Source organism: Anabrus simplex, chromosome 3 (assembly GCF_040414725.1).
Source record: "Anabrus simplex isolate iqAnaSimp1 chromosome 3, ASM4041472v1, whole genome shotgun sequence".
Classification (NCBI taxonomy): Eukaryota; Metazoa; Arthropoda; class Insecta; order Orthoptera; family Tettigoniidae; genus Anabrus; species Anabrus simplex.
In genome coordinates this window covers 411,149,758-411,162,085 of record NC_090267.1, presented here as the reverse complement: position 1 = coordinate 411,162,085, position 12,328 = coordinate 411,149,758, and the positions used below count along the sequence as shown (strand labels likewise).

At 38.2% G+C, this 12,328-nt stretch overlaps 1 protein-coding gene and 1 non-coding gene across 2 annotated transcripts in view; one reads left to right on the top strand and one right to left on the bottom strand.

Annotated features, from left to right (window-relative positions):
- Nucleotides 1-12,328, top strand: part of spel1 (DNA mismatch repair protein spel1) — a 235,254-nt gene that overhangs the window by 83,985 nt on the left and 138,941 nt on the right. The gene's annotated exons all lie outside the window — the stretch shown is intronic.
- LOC136867523 (5.8S ribosomal RNA) lies at nucleotides 2,129-2,283 on the bottom strand. The gene has a single exon (XR_010859721.2). It is a non-coding gene; the product is annotated as a 5.8S ribosomal RNA (ribosomal RNA).

Sequence of the window (12,328 nt, the reverse complement as noted above, 5' to 3'; positions counted from 1 at the left end):
ATCGAATGAGGGTGTGCTTGATACTGCTGACCTTCTCACCACTATACTTATATAGCTCAGCTGGGATATCATTCTTACCTGGTGCACCATTGTTGGATGTAAGGGATCTGGCCTCCTTCGCCTCCTCCAGAGTCACCTCAGGCAAAGTTTTTCCTTCGCCAATGCCATTCATGCAACCATCTCTCACCTGGTCCTTTGCTTCTGGGGTTATTCCCTCAGCAGAGTTCAAAAAGTCTTCAAAATACTCTGACCATCTCTCCATTATCCCGTTCTCATCTCCGATCATGTTTTTGGTTTTATCCTTGCAGCATGTTCTTGGATGAAACCCTTTCTTCATTGAAGCCCTTTCTTCATTTCCCTAGTTCCCTGGAACATTGCCCTCACCTCCTTCCCATTGTACATTTCTTTAGTCTGCTCTAACTTCTCTTTCCCCTACTGTCTCTTCTTCCTCCTCTTTGCTGCTTGTTGTTGGAAGTTCTCAGTGCTCCTTCATATTGATTTTTGCTGTGGTGTCTTCTCTCTAGCTTCATTGTGCCTAAGGATGGTCACATTGTTGTACCACTCTGTTGTCCTTCCGGGTTGTTTGAAGCCAACTATTTCTTTTGCTAAGCTCTTCAATGTGTCTCGCAACGCTGCCCACTGCTGGGTCACTTTAACTCTGTGTAGCTCTTGCTCGCCCTCTAAGCTTCTCGCTAATTGTTCTCCTGTAGTGTTTCTTCACCATGTCATCCTTTTTCAGTGTCTGTACATCAAGTTGGATTTCTTCCCATGTACCTTTCTCACTTCAGAGATTTGTCTATTTCATTACTACAAAGTAGTGGGCTGAGTCTGCATCATCTCCCCTCCTAGTATGGACATACATGATATCTGAGCAATGTCTTCTGACAATGACATGATCAGTTTGATTCTTAGTCACTCCATCAGGATATTTCCACATAACCTTATGAAAGTTTTTCCAGAGGAAATACACGCTGCTGATTACCATCTCGTGCTAATTTGCAGAATATACTAGTTAGCAGGTGTTTTCATTGATTGCAGTGTGGGTGCTATGATGTCTGATCACTGTTCTGAATGCTTCCCCTCTCCCATCCTTTGCATTCATATCCTGGGGAACAGTCTGAACGTCACATCGCGGAGCAGCACCATATTCTCTGTCAGTGAGGCTTTAGCATGTGTCCTCATTATCTTCGTTTAGACTCCTCTGTTGGTGCACGAGCACGGAATATGGTCACGTTGAACAAGGAGAATTTCAGGCACAGGGAACACAGCCTCTCATTCAGTGGTTTAAATCCCAAATCTACGTTTCAAGTTGTTACTCGCCATAAATCCTATTCCCAGCTGATTCGTGTCACCCCCACTGTAGAATATGGTGTAGTTTATTGTGTCCATAATATTTGTGCATTTCGAATGGATTTCTTGCAATGCAACAATCGACACCTTGTAATTCTTCATAACCTCCTTCAGACTCATAAACACTTCCTTCCTGTGTAGGCTAAGCACATTCCAAGTTGCAAAAATTACATCTTGTTTTCCTCTTCCATGCTTTGTTTTCATCCGATAATCTATTCGGCTTTAATTTTCTATCGAGACAGGATTTTTGTACTTGACCTGGAGAACCAGGGACCCTTCTGTTGTGATTCCCATACCTGAGCCAAGGAAGTCTCTTTTTCAAGCACCAGGAACTCTCCTACACTCCTCCCTTTATGGGACTAGGATTTGCTGGTTGCATAAATAGGCAATCCTACCAATTAGAGCATTGATCATTACCTACCAAAGACACCTTTTTGACATCAATGTCTCCACGAGATTAAATAACCAGCCATCTACTTCCCTCCTTTCTCAACCTGGCTTAGGACAGCTATACCACTGCCAGATCACAGACATAATAACGCTTTCTTCAACGTTCAAGAAAATAAATCCACGCCTACCGATTACTGCTGATATCGCTGATGCCAGTTTAAGTGGTCTGTGTTCCAGAAGTCTTTCAACAAGAACGGCAATAATCAGTGGTAGTGTCGACCGGTCCAGCTCCAAAGGGGTGAAGCTCTTTTCAGGAGACGCGGCCGTGGCCGCACGAACCGCGACGCTCCCACCCTTCGAACGCAATGTCGCGTTCAGTTTTAGCAACCGACCCTCAGCCAGGCGTGGTCCAGGAATGGAATCCATGGACCGCAATGTGTGTTCGAAACGTCGATGTTCATGTATCCTACAGTTCACATGTCGACGCGCAATTTGCTGTGTTCTTCATCGACCCACGAGCCGAGTGATCCACCGCTCAGGGTTGGGTTTTTTATATTTTTCGATCGTTCTCTCCACAGTGAGTGGAGGAGAAGCAATCATTTTCATGGATTTCTCGTCACAGATCTAAGAAGTGTTTCGAGCATGAGCGTTGCGTTCATTTAAAACCTGCCCGCCGGGCCGAAGCCGTGACGGGTCCCGTTGTGGTATCCCCGCTCCACTGAGCGAGGAAGGTAGGTACCCAAAAGCAAGAGAGAGTAAATGACATGCCTTGTTCAACTATGCCATGCATTAAGACACCACCACCTGGTCTTAAGCACTCTTGCAAAATCTGTTTTACCCTCAATAGAATGTGAACAGGTCATGGCAACTGTGCAGACTTCCATTATAAATATAGCAGAATCTCCATGCCTGAATGTGACTGCAGCACCACAAAATAGACAATCCAACACATCACTACATGTCCAGAGTGGAAGTAGGATGGTAGTTCTGTTGATTTTGCTAAGGAGACACCAAAGACAGTTAGCTGTATCAACAAATTATACATACAAATATAGTATATACAGATTGAATGTAATGATATGTTGTATCTTCAAAGCCACATTCTAAATAAATTATATCTCCCTTAAAATTAAATAAATCTTTCCCACTGAGACTTTCAACTAATGTGATATTGGAAGGTGACTTTTGGGCTTTAAGCTGAGGTTGGTTCTGCTCTTCATTTGTGTATCCTGCCTGACCTCGTGTAGCAAACTCTGTTGTATTTCAGCACTAGATATTGTAAGGTTTTCCAGGTTTTGGGTGTTCTATCTCTCATCATCTTTCTATTTTCTACCCAGCCTTCACTTCCTGAGATGTCAAGAATCTCCCTTCTTTGTTAATCCATAAACGTAGGTATTTGTTGATGAAATGAAACCTCTAGGAACCAAGCGAATTGGCTGTACATTTATGGGCGCGCAGCTGTGAACTTGCTTTCGGGATATAGTGGGTTCGAGCCCCACTGTCGGCAGCCCTGAAGATGGTTTTCCGCAGTTTCCCATTTTCACACCAGGCAAATGCTGGGGCTGTACCTTAAGGCCACAGCCGCTTCCTTCCAACTCCTAGCCCTTTATCCCATTGGCACCATAAGACCTATCTGTGTCGGTGCAACGTAAAGTAACCTGTAAAAAAAAATCTAGGGAAAATACATTGGCCATGATCCTAATGATTCATTAACATTTCAGATAAGTGGAGCATAACGATAGATATTCTGCGTTTAAAGATAAAAAATTTCTTTGTTCCGTATTGAAAAGTATCACAGTTAAACTGAAATAATAAATATGGTAGTTCAACCTACTCAATTCAAGAAAATAAGAGATGTAGAGATTACATTCTTATTTAATTATAAGTGGAAATGGTACCGGTTTCGACCCCAGTCTGGGTCATCATCAGCCGATTATAACTCGAAAAACAATGCATAAGTAAGAAAGAAGTTAACGGTCAAGTCCATACAATATCAGTTGAAGAGGCGATATAAAAAAATGACGGCACACGTTGATGCTGATGCTCGGAAGATTACGCATTCTTTTAAGTGATTTACATTCCACTTCGTCTGAATTTTACAGTGCCTACCCCCGTCATTTTTTTATATCGCCTCTTCAACTGATATTGTGTGGACTTGACCGTTAACTTCTTTCTTACTTATGCATTGTTTTTCGAGTTATAATCGGCTGATGATGACCCAGACTGGGGTCGAAACCGGTACCATTTCCACTTCTAATTAAATAAGAATGTAATCTCTACATCTCTTATTTACTTGTATTGAATAGGTTGAACTACCATATTTATTATTTCAATTTAACTGAGATATTCTGCGGGTAAAGTTTTCTTTTTTTTAAGAGATACAGTGTGGGCTAGATGCAAGGTTAGTCATCTGCTGGTAAATTGCTTGGCCAAGGCAATTAGGCTAGTATTAAAACAATAAAAACAATAAGCTCACTCAAGGATGTACAGCATCTGTGGTTGTGAAGGGTTCTTTATCCACTTTATTCACACATTTGTACTTTTGCTAGTTGATTTACAGTAAGTTTTTAATTTACTTGTTTATAGTTTGTAATGTTCTTTTTTAATGTTTGAGTAATGCAGGTTTGGTGCTTACCATTGTTTTAGAACTTTTTTTTTAATGAAGTATTTTTGTCTTCTGGATCTATGGGGTCATCCGCAAGGGTGGTCAGACAACTCTATTTAAGAAGTGTATATACACACACTCAGAACATGTGCCTGTGACATTTTAACTCGTTACAACACCAGACATTCAGTCCAGCATTGGATGTAGGCATGCAAATTAGAGACTGAGATGAGAGAGAAATGAATTCTACCATCACAACATTCCAGTCTAAGAGCTCTTCCGTCATGTTTATCTTAACAAAGTTCATTCACTGTAATGTCTTCCTTGACATCTGTCTCCGTTTATTTGTATTTTCTTTCTTTTTTATTTGTTCTAAATCCATTCATTTATAATGTACTTCTTCATCTTTGTTTCTTTCCATCTGCCGAGCTCGATAGCTGCAATGAGTGCGTCCTGTATCCAGTATTTGTGAGAGAGTGGGTTCGAGCCCCAGTGTCATCAGCACTGAATATGGTTTTTCATGGTTTCCCATTTTCACACCAGGCAAATGCTGGGGTGAGGTTGGAGGGTTATATCTTAATTAAGGCCACGGCTGATTCCTTCCCACTCCTAGCCCTTTCCTGTCCCATCGTCGCCATAAGACCTATCTGTGTCGGTGCGACGTAAAGCAACTTGGAGGAAAAAAAGTTTATTTCCATCTGATATCTTTTGCCGTACTCCTTTCACCTTGTCTCCTTGAAGCATACACCTGCTGGGTTAAGTGGCTCAGATGGTATAGTGTTGGCCTTATGAGAAGTTTGATCCAGCTCAGTCTGGTATATTTTGGATGTGCTCAAAATATATCAGCCTAATGTTGATAGATTTACTAGCACGTTAAGAACTCCTGTGGGGCAAACCTCTGGCACCTTGGCTATATCCAGAAACCATAAAAGTAGTTAGTGGGACATTAAAAAAAAAAAAAATTATCATCAGCAGCAGCAGCACAGTCAGTCATTCACCACTGATCTGCATTTAGGGCAGTCGCCAAGGTAGCAGATTCCCTATCAGTCTTTTACCTAGTCTTTCTTACATGATTTCAAAGAAGTTAAAAATTCATCAAACATCTTCTTTAGTAAATTATTCCAATCCCTAACTCCTCTTTCTATAAATAAATATTTGCTCAGTTTGTCCTCTTGAATTCCAAATTTATCTTCATATTATGCTTTTTCCTTCTTTTGAAAACACCATTCAAACTTATTCATCTACTAATATCATTCCATGCCATCTCTCTTCTGACAGCTCAGAACGTACCACTTAGTCGAGCAGCTCTTCTCCTTTCCCCCAAATCGTCCCAGCCCAAAGTTTGCAACCTTTTCATAACATTTCTCTTTTATCGGGAATCACCCAGGAGAAATTGTGCTGCTTTTTTTTTTTTTTTTCCAGTTCTCAAATCAAGTAATCCTCGTGAGGGTCCCATACTCTGGAACCATACCCTCTGAATATAGCCCTTTGCCCTCAATTTCCTTCCTCTTAAAATATTTCTTTCTTTCTTTCTTTCTTTCTTGCGAACCGGCCAAACTTAGGACCACGCCAATACCACTTCACTTCCTTCTAATCATCCCTTCTTCCTTCCTCTTTCTCCACAGTGCCTTCATTCTTTCAGAATGTTGCGCTCTTCTCTCTTCAGTCCATCTTCCCCCTCTGCGCTCTTTCTTTTCTTCAACCAGAACTTTTATGTTGGAAAGTCTTTTCCTGAATTGGTCTCTATCACGACATTCTTTATCTGCAATTCCTACCCTCTTGAGTTCTTCCTTCATCTGCTTGGCATATCCCCCCTGGCTCTTCAAGTAGTATATTTTATTAAAAATTGTTTATTTAACCTTGCTGGATCCATTCTGACCACGTGTCCATAGAATCGCAGCCGTCTTTTCCCTTTTGTTGTTTCCAGGTCTTCTGTTCTTTTGTATATCTCCTTATTTGATCATAATCTGTAGTTTCCATCTACCATCCTTGGGCCGTAAATCCTCCTCAATATTCTCCTTTCAATCTTTAGTAGTTTTTCCAGGTTCGTTAGTGTTGCTGTTTCCACCCCATACAGAATCACTGGTTTTACCACAGCATCATAATGTCTTAGTTTCGCATTGATGGAAAGATTCTTTTTGTTGTAAATGGCTTTGGTGGCAGTGTTTAGCCTTTTCAACTTAAGTCTTCTATTTTCCATGGCCTCTTTATCCATCCCGTTGCTGCTGATAATCTCTCCCAGGTATTTAAACTGCTTTGTGACCTTCACTTCGCCATATTTCGTCTTCATTGTTTTCTTCACTTAATTCCTGTCCGTGCTCATCATCTCTGTTTTTGTGAAGGAGATTTTTAAACCTGTTTTCTCGGCTATCTCCTGTAGTTCATTTATCTCTGTTATTGTTTCCTGTTCTGTCTCAGTGAAGAGTGCCAAATCATCAGCAAAGGCCAAACACTTGGGTTTGACATGTTTATTTTTACTACCTATTATAGCACCTGAGTCATTATGTTTCCACAGTGTTTTCATGACCTTATCTAGAACCACGTTGAAGAGTGTTGGGGATAAGCTGTCACCCTGTCTCGGACCTGTTTTTATCTGGAAGGGTTTGCTGATCTCTCCTCGAAATTTCACTTTGGATATGGTGTTTGTTAGTGTTAATTATAATTATTATTTTATTTATTTATTATTTTTTAATACATCGAGTTGAGCCTCTATGGACTGCGTGGTAACAACCAACTTCATGTCAGTGTCTTGTTCTTGTTCCGGCTGTGACTTCCTGCCAGTATCATCTGAGCCCAGTGACGAGTGCCTGTTTATGCTCTTCAGACAAATGTCCTTTCCGTCTTCTGGAAGTTGATGCCATTTGGAAACCTTGGTAGTTGTTCACCAATCTTCTGAATGCGTTCCTGTCATGAATTTCTTGGTCTGAAATACCAATCTGCCTCAGATCTTTTTCGCATTCCTGGAACCATCTCGGCCTTGCTGTCTTAGATTGAATAAAATTCCATATTCTTTTCGTTAGTCGATCATCAGTCATCCTCAAGAGATGACCGTAAAATAGTAGCCGTTTCTTCTTAATTGACGCTGTGAGAGGTTCTGTCTTGCTGTACAAATCCTCATTTGGTCTCATTCGCCACTGTCCACCAACCCACCTATTACCCAGGATTTTTCTTAGTAATTATTATTATTATTATTATTATTATTATTTCATTTAATAAGTCATGAAAATATTCTGTCTGTCTGCAGTGTTATCAATATTACTCCAGCTTTGTCTTAACAAATCTAGTTTGTATACTTTCATTAGAATTCTGTGTAATAATTTCTTTCTACTGGTCAAATTTCATAGTCCCGATGTTAAACAGCTCCTAGCTTTTAATTGTTTCTTCATCAAACGCATTTTGATATTTTTAAAAAATTTTGACATTAAAAAAATTTCCTTCGATATACCACCACGCAGTTCCATCTTTATAGTTTGCATTCTTTTTTCAGACTACTTTTTTTAGTGGTTGATGAGGAACCTATTCAGATCTGCATGAAATAAGACCTACAGTTGAAATGATCATAAAGTGGACCATGAAAAGCAATTAGCTTGTATACTCGAATAGTACCTTCAGTTTGGGAATCTGTGCACATAATTGAATTTGGAAAAAGAATAATGCATTGCATGTCCCAGGACGTATACTTTTTTAATGCCAGTTCTTTTGTAAGTTAGTACTATATTGTTGGAAATGTGCAAAGCAACAACCACAAGTTAGCGGTTCTTAAAAATAACAGGAAGGCTAGAACCTCATTCTGCCGGTTGAAACGGAAATTCTTATCTGGTGTGGTTAAGACTTCCTCTTCTATTGATAAAGTAATTCATTAACTTGGCAAAGTACTTTCCTATACATTACAAGTTCTGAGCGACTTCAGCTCCTATCTGTGTAAAACATGTTCGACTGATAAGTTCAGTGCTAGGCTGGACTTGTTTTCTCACACTCTTTTTTCCTTTTTTCCTTTCATTTGACATGTTTGCATCACATAACTTTCTTTGAACTTGGATGATTTATGGAGCCACTTTGTCATAAAGATCTGTTGTCTTATTTCTGAAAAAATAAAGTCATTAGTTAATTTATGCTATATACTCCATTTCATTTTACTGGGCTTTCTGTAGACTTATTATAATATGAGATGGCACAATAAATCATAAATTTATTTATGTGTCAAGATCACAGTTTCACTGCTTGTTGGCATAAGATCTTTCATTCACATTCCTTTGAAGTGCAGACTAGGAAATAAGCCTCCCAAAGGTAGCTTCCTAGAAAATCAAGAATATCAGTAACGTGATGTTGGAGAACATTTTGAAATTTTCTAATAGTGGTCCTTTAAACTCTAACTCACTGAAAACGAGGGCTGATGACCTAGATGTTAGGCCCCTTTAAAACAACAAAAAGCAAGTACTAGTTCTTATATCAGTGCCCTAGCTACCATTGAATATGCAGGGGAAGCATCTGCTAGCTTTTAATGAATTTGTTCAAATTATAACTGGTTTCTGAAAACCAGTGCCAATCCAGAATAATCTATTCTTTGGTTGCTGTAGCTTCCTAAATTCATCATCACTCCTCGTCTCAGATATAGGAAGAGCATTATACAAAGAGTAACACCTTTGGGAATCCACTCTCTCTGAGGTCCAGTGTTTGTTACTATGGAAAGGATCTGTGACAAAAGTTTTACAGACCCAAGAAAATATTGTAAATAGATTCCCAATAGGGTGCGATGATTTAAATCAAAAGATAGATTTTTGCATACATATTCAAGAAATACAATTGTACATATTTTTGTGTGGCTAATTTAAATATATTTGTTATTTTAAAATTTAAGATGTAACTAGGTTATAAATAATAAAGCTGTATTATATATTATTCAAATTTTATTTATTTATTTATTTATTTATTTATTTATTTATTTATTTATTTATTTATTTATTTATTTATTTATTTATTTATTTAATATTAACATTGAACAAATATTTGTTATCGACCTTCACCTTCAATATTTATACCTGCCTTGGTGGCCATGGTCTTTAAGGTATCTAGTCTGTATGGTCTGACATCATGGTTAGCCAGTTTGAGTCTCATTGGTGGAAGAAATTTTCACCACCAGAATGTTGGTTGGCAGGGTTAGGAGAGGTGGTGGTATACAATTTCTAATCACTAGATTGTGTACCAAAAGCCTGTATTCAATACGAAACCTCTGTGCATGTTCATATGGAGTGAGGACATCAACACTCTTGACAGCAGTTCATCCGTCAGCCTTGAGCAGACCCCTTTGTGTTATTCGTCACGAGTAGGCTATGTGCTGACACTTCGTTTCTCCCTTTCACTACCTCATTATGATTATCATCCCACATCCCAGATGCAGAGGGTCCTCATGGACATCAAATAGAAAGACATGCACCAGGTGAGCCAAACATATCCTTGAACACTCCTGGCTCTAAAAGCCATATGATAAATAAATAAAATTGACATTTATAATAGTATTTAGTAATTTAGAAATGTTTGTCAATATGTATTTAGTTGGTTTAGTTGATTTTGGAGTTACCCCCTGTGGATGGGGGACGCAGACGAAGAATACACCCACGGTATCCTCTGCCTGTCGTAAGAAGCAACTAAAAGGGGCAACCAAGGGATGATATTATTAGAACCACGAAACTACTTGTCGTTAGTACCATCACGTGGGGATCACCATGGGTCGCCTTTACTTGTGAGTAGTACCACTATATTAGGTACACAATAGGTTTGTGATTAGTAGCAGCAGAGAGTAGTTCACTGTGGGTTTCCAATACCCGTGATTAGTACCATTGTGAGGAACACCACAGGAATATCGGCGCCCATGATTAGTACAACTATGTGAGGAACACCATGGGTTTGCATTGCCTATGAGTGGCACCATTATGTGAGAAACACCATAGGTCTGTGTTACCTGTGCGACGTACAATACTTGAAAGTAGTACCATAATGTGTGGAACACCGTGAGTGTATGCTACTTTTGATTAGTACCACAACATGACAAATACCATGTTTCCACTTTACTAACAATAAGTACCATTATGTGGGGCCATTGACCTGGATATTGGACCCCTTTAGACAACAGGCATCCTCAAGTCAGGATTGTGCTTTAGAAGCAGTCCTTTAGTCAGTAATACTGTTGTTTTTGATAGTTTCTGGGTCAGATCCACTGATTGTTTTAAATTCATATCCATCCTTCATTCTTCATCACATATTAAAAAATTCTGGTCAGTGGATGATTTTGAACTTTTAAATTGTCATTACATTTTGTACCATTAGGGGCCGATGACCTAGATGTTAGGCCCCTTTAAACAACAAGCATCATCATCGTCATCATCGAATTTGGAGTTAAATTGATTGTGAAGCAAGAATACTCTTGGAATGTGAGCCATGTGTTGAAGAAAGGAGTTTTAAGATTTTTAAATTGTTGTTCTTTTACAACAAACTAAAGACTATCTTCATTTCTTACTGACATGTTTTCATAAAATTATTCTAGATTAACTCTCTGGTACTCTTGTTTATTAGCGTCACACTAGTACCTGGGTAGTGGTGTTTACACCATGCTCCAAAGAGCCATCCATTTTTCTTAAAAGGATGCAAGAGTAAAATGAGCAAACAGTTGTAGGATAAAATAAAATTGTTTCCATATAATATTAAAGTATTGAAAGGCACAAAAAATGAACTTTCATCAGCCTAATAAGCAAAAGTTATGAACATAATACCATAAAGACATTGGCTCAAACAAATATTAATACAAATCGTAGGAACTGTCAATAACGAAAATATGTCTGTAACATATTTCTCAATAAAGAAAAACCATACTAACTCAAACAAATACTGAGATACTAGGAGCCATTCACCATTCACTCCTCTGTTAAGACTTGGAAGGTCTTTGCACACAAGAGGACAGGATTATGATAGTGATGGGATAATCAAATGCAAATTATTTTATTTTATTTGATTATTTGATTATATTTCCCATTTGATTATTTTTCTATTATTCATTCAAATGAATGAGGTAAATCAAATAGTGAATATTTTTCCATTCGAATGAATGAGGCTATCGAATAGTGAATACTTTTTCCTTTTGATTATTTTTCGAATGTTGATTATCCATCCAAATCTCCATTAGAATCAATGAAGCAGTCGAATAGTCAAATTTTTCATTTGATTATTTTTTCGATTATTCATTCGGAACTGCATTCAAATTAATGAGGCAAGTGAATAGTGAATGCTTTCGAAATAATTGAATGAAAAGTCATATTATTAAGACAGTTTAGTTTCAGCATTTGTAGATACATTTGAAAAAAGGTGTATTTCTGTTTTTCATAAGCGTTCATCTGTTTGCTTATTTCAGTCAATTATCCATCCAACACACTTAAAATGAAAAATTGATTCATGATGCATCCGAATATTCTATGCGATACAACTGAATGATAATTGAAACTCATTTGATTATTTTATTAGATTTAGGCCTATTCGGTTATTTAAATAATCGGATGGAGGTTATTCGAATATTAAAAGGATTTGATTATACCAACACAACAACTGAATGATATTTGAAACTAATTTGATCGTTTTATTTTTTATTTTATTATTTAAATAAACAGATGGAGGTTATTCGCTTATTAAAAGTATTTGATTATCCCTTCACTAGATTATGATGACTGATGAGCCCATTAAAGTTGTCGAATTGGGTAGTAGAAAGTATGAATAGAGCCCTGAGCAGATATACAAAATATTATCCGTATCTGCACTTCCTTCATCTGCACCTGCATCGGACACCACAACTATTTAACTATACTGTATTACATTCAAGGTATTGAAATGGATAGATCTGTTAACATAATACAGCAGGCCTGATACCTGTCACCAGACAATCTACAGTCACAGGTTTATGAAGGATTTTCTCTTGCGACAGCTACAGACATATTGAGC